General features: G+C 36.8%; 1 protein-coding gene across 2 annotated transcripts in view; it reads right to left on the bottom strand.

Annotated features, from left to right (window-relative positions):
- The window catches only part of LOC109215832, a 24,698-nt gene extending 22,008 nt beyond the window's left edge, over positions 1–2,690 (bottom strand). Inside the window, exon 1 of one of the 2 annotated variants that reach the window (XM_019379946.1) lies at positions 2,507–2,690. The gene's annotated coding sequence lies outside the window, so the exon portion shown is untranslated. The remainder of the gene's footprint in view (positions 1–2,506) is intronic. The other variant, XM_019379947.1, reaches the window with a different exon arrangement.
- Positions 2,691–9,615: the final 6,925 nt, after the last annotated feature.

Here is a 9,615-nt window from a genome sequence, read left to right on the forward strand (position 1 = left end):
GGGGGGGAGCTCTACATCTAACAAAGATAGATGGAAAATTGTCCCAGCAGCCATTTGGTGGACAATTTGGAAGGAGAGGAATGCAAGGTGTTTTGAAGATATAAGTAGCCCTGTACAGAAGATCAAAATGAATTCTATTCTTCTTTTTAGTTTTTGGTGTAAAGCAGAATATATAGATGACCAGGATTCAATCATAGAAGTCTTAGGCTCCTTGTAAGAAGAACAAGGAAGTTTAATTTTGTTTTGACCTAGCTCTTCTTGATGTAATCTTGGTTCCAGTACAAAATTTGTGCTGATGATTTATTAATATATTGGATCTGTTACCATCTCAAAAAAAAGACTTAGCAATATATCTCAGAGAGGTTTCTAACTTGTAATTAACTGAATCTAAATGTTTAAGCAATTGCAACCCAGTCAAAGCTCATCACCTGGCTGGAAGTATTGGGAAATGAAAGGGGTTCCTCTTAGGATTGAAATAGGACCAAAAGATCTTGCAAATAATCAGGTACGGATTATATTTTGCTCTCCACTGAGTCAGTTGTTCATGAAAGGAAAAAGTAGAAACATTGTGTGCTATGGTGTTAATTGCTTGTTTTCTGAAAGCAGCCAAGTAAAATGTGGTTTTTGATTTTATTGTTTTTTTTATCCAAAGCTCTGAAATAATTTTCCTAGTTAGGAGCTGTTCGACGTGACAATGGAGCCAAAACTGATATTCCTGTGGCCAATTTAGCCGAACAAGTAAAAGATGTGCTCACCTCTATCCAACAAAATCCATTTGATGTTGCAAAACAAAAGCGGGATGATTGTGTTCAGGTTGTAAAGACCTGGGATGAATTTGGTGAAGCACTAAGCCAAAAGAAATTGATCTTGGCTCCTTGGTGTGATGAAGAGGTAAAATTCTATCAAACTTGTTGCATATGAGATGAATTTTTTAATTTCCTCTTCAATGTTGGGCTGGGAAAACAGAGGGTATTTCACGGAGTCAGACTCTGCATCAGGCAAGTTTGATCTTGAAATGCCACATATTGGCATTGATTTAGTCTATCTAAAAATTCAATGGAATGCGATCATGGTCAATTAGAAACTCAATATCTACTGATTATATCAACTTGAATCTAGAATTTACTTGAGATTCATGAACCCTGTCTAAAAGATATGGTAATAAATAGGTTCACTTTCCAAGTTTATTTTGTCACCGGTCTCTCATCAGAAAGTTGATGAGCTCTGACTGCAAAGACACATATATTGCAACCAGGTACGAATTTTAGCTAAAAACACTCTCGTGATTATAACTTTTACACAATCACTGAAAAAGTTCTTAATATGGGCAAAGAATCTTTATGAACTTATATCTTACAGATTAACAAAGCTTAGGCGAGAATTCCTCTCTAATCAGTAGGATAAAAAACTTTATTTTTAACGCGATTTGTTGATCAGTGTTGATAACATTCAACAGGTACGTTTTTCACAAATGCTTATATCTTTATCCAATTACTTGATAATTGCACACAAGAGAATGTACATATGTTTACTATAAATCCTAATGCTTCAATTCATTATAGCTTTTGTGCGTTCACATATCAGTCACTCAAATGCATCTTTAAAAATTACCCAACAATAAGATAGAAATTTCTCAACTACAAAGGTCAAACTTTTAGCTCACCAACTAAACCACATAAAAGCAATGGCAAACTATTACTTTAAGCTTTTTGTAAGAGCAGCAAATTTTACTTCACCAAATATTGCGGGACATTAAATGGGCTCCATTAATAGAGGCAAGGATAGAATTTGAAGTTTATGAGTTTTGGATTTGCCATGGAACCCATAGCCCGTCTTTGTTATTGGTTCACAGTTAAATATTCATACATATTTAATGAATTACCTTATACAAATACACTGCCTAAGCAAAAGTGACTGGATTCGGCCGAACCCGCACCTAATAGGCTCGCTCCGCTCCTTATTCCACAAACGTAAACCCAACTTCCTAGTATTGCTTTCACTATAATTAAAGATAATTGAATCGGGGCATTTTATTACTCTGACAAGTGAAATAGTGAGAGTTAACCAAAATCGAAAGTAGCATAAATGTCAATACAGAAGACAAATAAGAGTGACATTATACCAAAAGCTTAGAGTTCTCACACAATATATATACATTGGACCAACAAAATAACTTTCCACTGACAAAGACACTAACTAACATACTCAAGTAGTATGGCAACTTGAGCGAACAAATTTTCTTCTGCGCTCAGTTGGTAACTAATTCAGATGGTCCTCCAACTACAAGGAATATCAAGAGTTTGAAAACTCAAGCACGAAGGAGAAATTAGATTCTTGAATCTAGAAAATTAAACAAACTCAATACCAAATTAGAAAAGATACTAAGAAAATTCTCATTCAAGAATTAAATCTTCGGCAATCAAAACCCTACACCCACAAATTAGAAATTTTCATCAACTCATAGACCTACCCAACTAAAAACCTAAAGATAAATAGAGATACTTACCAAGAATTTTGATGGTGGCCAGAAATTTGGTTGCCGATATGGTGGCCGGAAATTTGATTTAGAGAGCAAAGTGATGGTGGCCATATGAATTTCTTTAATATAATTTCTAGGTATGAGAGGGTACCAGAGGGTATAACATTTTCGCGGGAGAGAATTTAGAGGAAAAATTAGAATATGGAGGGAATACCAAAAGTAAAAAATAAAACTTTACCGTCTATATTGTTGAATTGCCACTGAAACTATAATATTTACCGATTAATATCCATTGGCCGCTAATATTTGCCTTCTGTGAATAAATTAGCGGAAATTAGTCTATTGCCGTTAAATAATTGTCACTAAAGTCCCTTTTTGTTGTAGTGAAAACAGTTTGATTTCAGAAGAAACAAGGTTTAGAACATAGAATTACAGGCAAAACTGCACCAAACAAGGTTATGCTCAAACATATAGTTCAAGTAAGTTAAAAAGTCTGGTTAAGCTAAACATTCATGCTAGTACCTAGGACAATCACAGAAGCAATTAGGCAAAACAGTTAAGTAGGCCACACACATGAATTAAGCAAGCATACGAAAATCTGTAGACCTAGGATTAATGAACCAATTTCATGCTAAAAGTATTATAGGGATGCTAAGTCCAGAACAAGTGTAGGATTAACAAGTAGTGCATGAAACAGATTTATACACTAGGCAAACTTATAACAGGATTCATATTATTCAAACTAGTAAATCTTAAACTAACAGTGTCACTCATAGGACTAGATGAGATCATAGAATCACATAGAATGACAGAATGATACTTGGAATTAAAACATGCTAGTCGAGCAAAGCATAGAGAATGAAATTACAAAGGATTAGGGCATACCAGTTAAGTAAGAAAGCAAGTAAATATGCCACGGCAGTTAAGTTCCGGAATGACTTGGCCTTGGCTTTCAGCCGGCCAAAACCAGAGATAATTAGCACAGAATCAGAATAAGAGAGCTTAGGTTTTAGTGAGAGTATGAGAGTTCGAGTCTTGTCCTAAAGGGAAGAGGGGAGAAGGTTTAAATAGTGTTCAATTAGGCAAACAAATAAGGGAATAAATCAAACATACAAAAAAAAGGAATGAAAATAATTCTGAAATCAATTTGAAGTCGAGTTCAATCCATTAGCAGGTCATAACAGCGTGTAATCAGGCAAGTACTACTTAGAATAAGATAAGTATTATACAGAATCAATCAACGGTCAAATGCCGGATCAACTAAGGTAAGGAAATAATGAGAATAGGGTAAATCGAGCAAAATAAGGAAACATCAGTATCATACAAGAAAGGAAAGATTAAAATCTCAGTAAAGATTTCAAAACCCTAATTTTTAGGTAAACCAAAAAATTAGCGGAGTAAAATAAGGTAGACAAGAGAATATGAGAAAGGCAAACCGTAAAATCAGCACAATATCACATAATGAACCTAGACAGGAGTTTTAAAAGATAATAGAATCAACTAAGATTCGAAAATCCTAATTTTAAGTAAACACAAATTGATAGAGCAATAAAGGCAAAGGATTGTTTTTTTTAATAAAAGAACATAGACAGAAAGTTATTGAAGAAAACATAAGATTTGAACCAAATCTGGTTCGATTAAAGAAGTTTAAAACCCTAGTTTAGGTAAGTAAAAGATTTAACGGAAAATAGGAAGATTTATGAGTAACAAAGTAAATATAGACAAAAAATAACATTAAAACAAACTAAAGCTGAACCAAATCTGGTTCGAATCAAAGATCTGAAAACCCTAACTTTAGGGTAAGATGAAGAATTGGGAGAATCTCAGAGATTCATACCATAAGAGAGGAAGAATGAACATAGAAGGAAAGAAAATGAGAGTTCAAACCAGATTCGGTCCAAAGTGAAGGAGATCGGCTTGCCATATTAGGCAAGCTATTAGGTTATACCATAATCGAGTAGCCAGTAGCGAGATGAGACCGATAGGTAAGAAAATCACCAAGGGATTCCATATCTAGTTGTAATCAAAGGGGAATTGGAGAGGTTTTAGGTGATGGCGCCTAGGGTTTCAGAAGAGAAGGGGGAGGGAGACAGCGTTTGAGGGCGGCCGGTCGGTGAGAATTGTTAGGGTTAAGTGGATTTGGTTAGTTAAAACGGGCAGGTGTGATGTTGATCGTTGATCCAGAGATCAACGGTCACGATTAAAGGGGTTCTGGGTCGGGTAGTTTAATTGGGTAAGGGCAATTGGGCCAGGGGTAATTGGGATAATGTATTGGGTTGGGGTAATGGGTAGTGTATAGGTCCGAAATTAATTTAGAAAAAGGGCTAGATTTTAAATACCCAATTAAATCAGTAAATAATTTATAAAAAATAATTAATAAAATAACAGAAATATCACTTGTGCATCAAAATGATTTACAATAATTACTAAGCATTATTAAAATATAAAAAGTCATTTTTATGTAAATAATGTAATTATTGAAAAATATGCAATTTTAGCCTAAGGATGCAAAATATAAATATATAAAAAAATATTTAAAGCTTAGTATGGCCATATGAAAAATTAGATAATAAATTATTATAAAATTATTTGTGATGCAATTAATAATTATTTATATAAATATGCAAGAATAAATTGATTAGAAGCCTTTAAAAATTATAGAAAATTATAAAAAATATTTGGTGATGCTCATGCACTATTTTGAAGATATATATGCATATTTGAAATATGTTAGGGAAAAATTGGGTATCAACAAGGTATATTACGGGTATCAGGTTCGTGAATTTGCAGTTATTATGGTTGGACGATGTTGTTATGGGCGTACGAATTATGAGGTGCATAGTGTGATTTTAGCATGGGTGGATAATCATGTTTTGGTACAGCTTGTTGAGATTGATACAATGTGCGTATGTTAGAATTGGACCTTATAGAGAATTCTGGATGTTGGAATTTGGTTTTAGGGCACGTGGGCTAAGGTAGCAGGAAGGATCTTTACTCTAGGTTGATCTGATGTGCTCATATAGGTTGTGGTGGATGGGTAGGTGCATGATTTGTTGAACAATGATTTTGAGCAGCTCTGGAATGGTTCTAGGCACGTTCGAGGACGAACATATGTTTAAGTGAGGGAGAATGTAACGATCCGACCGGTAGTTTTGAGCTCTACCACATTGTTCGACGGTATTAGGCCTTGAGTAGCTTCGATTTATTTATTATGACTTGCACATGTGGTTCGTTTCGGTCAGAGTTTATTTGGAAGAATAATTCTCAATTCAGAAGCTTTAAGTTGAAAGAGTTGATCAAGGTTTAAATTTTGAGTAAACGACCTCAAAATTAGGATTTAAAGGTTCCAACGGGTTCATATGATAATTTTGGACTTGGGTGTATGTTTGGGTTGAGTATCGGATGATCCGGGAGTATTTCGGCGCTTAATATGGGAAGTTGGTAGTTTGGAGGTTTTAGAACTTCCTAAGTTTGATTCGAAGGGGACCTTTGGTGTTATTGGTGTCCGTTTGGTATTCCGAGCCATGGAATAGGTTTGTATTGTGATTTATGATTTGTACGCAAGATTTGGGGTCATTCCGAAATATTTAAGTATGATTCAGACGCGTTCGGTGAAGTTTGAAAAATTTGAAAATTAAGAGGAGGTTTTGATAATCAATTCATGGTTCTGATGTTATTTGTGGTTTTTTGAGTCTTTGGATAAGTTTGGATTAGGTATTGGGGCTCGTTGGTGTGATTGGATGGGTCACGATAGCCTCAAGTGCATTTTGGGATGGTTTCAGATCATTTCTTCACGTTTTGCTGCAGCTGTTGTTGGTGTCTGGTGTTGTACTTTGCAAACGCGAAAGGATGCATGCGTTTACGAAGAAGGAATTGTGGCTGCTCGGAGTTTGTGCTTCACGTTCGCGATTGTGGTACCGCGTTCGCAAAGGTATGGACAGCAAATTGACGTGTTCGCGATGCCAGCTTCGCGTTTACGATGAAGAAGCGGCACCTGCGGACTTGGCCTTCTTGTTTGCAAAGATGAGGCCGCGTTTGCGTTGAGACAACCTGGTAAAGCTTCGCATTTGAGTAGAAGATTTGGGGAGCAGAAGTTGAGTGTGCTTTGCGAACGCGAGAAACTTGTCGGGTTCGCGAAGAAGGGGCGTATGGGTAGAATATAAGTTTGCAAAATCAGAAATTTGCTTAATTCATCTCATTTTTCTCTCTTGGAACCGATTTTGGGGCGATTTTGAAGAGCTATTTCATCCACCTCTTGGGGTAAGTGTTTCAAAACCACTTTTGATTAAATTTCATGAACATATAAGGATTTTAACATGCAAAATTGGTAGAAATTGTGGGATTTTGGAAGAAAACCTAGAATTGGTAATCTTGGATTTTTACCATGAAATTGGGCATGGAATTAGGAATAAATTATATATTTGAGTTCGTGGTGCTATGGTAATGTTTATCTTCGAATTTTTTTGGAATCCGGGCATGTGGTCCTAGGAGTTGACTTTTCGAGCAGAGTTGGGAATTGCTACAAATTGTTAAATTACGAGTATTTGAGAGTATTTTGATTATTTTTGGATAGTTTGGCATCGGTTTGAGGAGTTAGGGGGCGTTGGAGCCGGTTATCGGATTTCGTAGCAAGGTAAGTCTCCTATCTAACCTTGTGAGGGTAAATTTTCCCCGTAGGTGTTATATTTGTTATGTGCTACATGTTGTGGGGGCTATGCACGTATTAGGTAATGAGTGTTCGTGCGTATGCTAGAATTTCCTATCAGGTCCGGGTAGATTTAGACTAACACCACGCGTTAGTTATACTATTTGAGTTATCTTTACCTAATTACATGCCTTAACTATCATAATTGGATTGAGACTGGACTTGCATAAAGAATCAGATTTCTAGTATTGATATTTGGCAACCTACTTGGTTAGCAGTAGAGATTACGCATCCTTTTACGAATTTCTCCCGTGTTGTACGTAATTGTCCAGAAGTTTCTTGAATTTCACAACTCAGACGTATATTCGTGAGTGGGGCCAGTGACCTATCATGTCATCACTATTCCTATGGGATCTGGGTAACGCCTCAGCAGTATCATTATGGGATCGAGTCATTCAATTCTGCAGTATATTTGAGATGCATCCATGGATCAGGCCATACGACCTCGGTAGTGTATGTACATGACAATTATGGGATCAGGTACACCACAGTAGAAATTCATGCTTTTACTCTTATGGTATCGGGCCGCTCGCCTCGGCAGAATCATACGAAATATTTGATAAGAAGTCAGCGTACTTCATAGTTTCCCTGACTTGAGATGTGACTGTTGATTTGGTGTTAATCATTGAGTATTCCATTTAAGGAAGTTTTCGGTATTTGAGGACCTTGTGTTTACTATTCAGTTGAGGATCTACTATGTATCTATATTTGTTTTCACTGTTTACTTATCATACTCCACGCCTGTCTACTTTTTATTGTACTTGATTTTTTGGACCACTAGTAAGTGTCGATGTCGACCCCTTGTCACTACTTCTTCGTAGTTAGGCTAGATACTTACTAGGTATACGTTGATTTACGTACTCATTGTACACCTCTGCACTAATTGTGTAGGTTCTGACAGGTTCATTTAGTGGTCATTTTGGTGCATAGGCGCAACTGGTGAGGGGACTTCATGGTGTGCTGCATTCTATGCTACGATCCACATCACACAGGGTCTCTATCATATTTATTTACTTTATCATGTTTGTCTTATATTCCAGATAGATGTTGTATTATTATTGTACTCCCTAGTAGATGCTCATGCACTTGTGACACTGAGTTTTAAGGATTTTGATTTTGCATATGGATGCACTCTGTTATAACTTTGGGTTTGTATTTCGGCCAAATTCGAACATTTAAAATAATAACATCAGTACTTTAATAAAAATGAACGAACTGTCATTCTTTACTTCCTTAATTAATTTGAAATGCATCTTGGATCTACTATCGACGTGTTGATTTAATTGTTGGCTAGCCTGACGACGGCGTTGGGTGCCATCACGGCCTATAGTGGGATTGGGTTAGAACAGTTTGGTATTAGAGCAGTAGGTTCACTTAGGTCTCATGAGTCATGAGAAAGTCTAGTAGAGTCTTGCAGATCGGTATGGAGACGTCTTTACTTATCTTTGAGAGGCTACATGGGTGTTAGGAGAACTTCCCTTTCTTGATTCTTCGTCGTGCGATTTGACTTCGTTGATCTTATGTCTTCAGTTCCTTCCTACTCATTCAAACGCAATGTTGAGCTCTTGTTATCAATAGGGCATCGACGAGTTGTGAAGATGATACAGAAGTGGTGCCAGATGTTTTTCCCCGCGTACAGATTATTATCATCGCCGCGTAGAGGGGTGTACAGTCGTTTCAGTCCAGTGTTGGTGTTGCCCACAGATTTGGGGCTATACATAGTGTATTGTAATGATCATGTGTTGTTATCGCGCAGTATTGGTGTGAACGATAGGGTATTTGCTTACGAGTCGCGACAGTACAAGATTCAGAAGAAGGATTTTTTGGTTCATGATTGGGGGTTTCGGCATTTAATTCCAGCAGAGTAGAGGCAATTGGATTGTGGATGTTCAGGCATTCGTTGATGAAGTTGTATGATTGGGCATTTTGAACTTGATGGAATTCTTCCTTATAGTGTGGTGTGGTCATCTGTGTTTCCACGTATTAAGGATCGTCGATCTGATGGCCTTCCTTGGTTTGACTTCGGGGTAGGGTGTTGTGTAATGGTACCTAAGAAGCAATTATCAGAGATTGCGATGTGTGGTTGCTTCAGGGCCGAATTGGTGTTTTTAGTGTTAATGGCTCAAGGAAGATGATCTTTAGGGAGGCATAGAGTTGGTGGCAATTTATTAGTTCGAATGCTACATAGATGGATTATGATTTGAGGAAGTATTTTAGTAGCGAAGGATGAGGAGGAACATGGAGAGTTATGTCTTGCAATAACTAAATTATTAGCAGGTCAAGTATGAGCAGCAGGGATCGAGTAGTTTGCTTAGGAAGTTTGAATGTGACGAGAAGAGTTTGCTTAGAATGTAGAGGGATATTAAGCTTGATTATCATGTTGCAAACGTCAAGTTTTGAAATGTATTGTTGGACCTTCAGTTGATGTTGA

This window comes from Nicotiana attenuata, unplaced genomic scaffold (genome assembly GCF_001879085.1).
Source record: "Nicotiana attenuata strain UT unplaced genomic scaffold, NIATTr2, whole genome shotgun sequence".
Lineage (NCBI taxonomy): Eukaryota > Viridiplantae > Streptophyta > Magnoliopsida > Solanales > Solanaceae > Nicotiana > Nicotiana attenuata.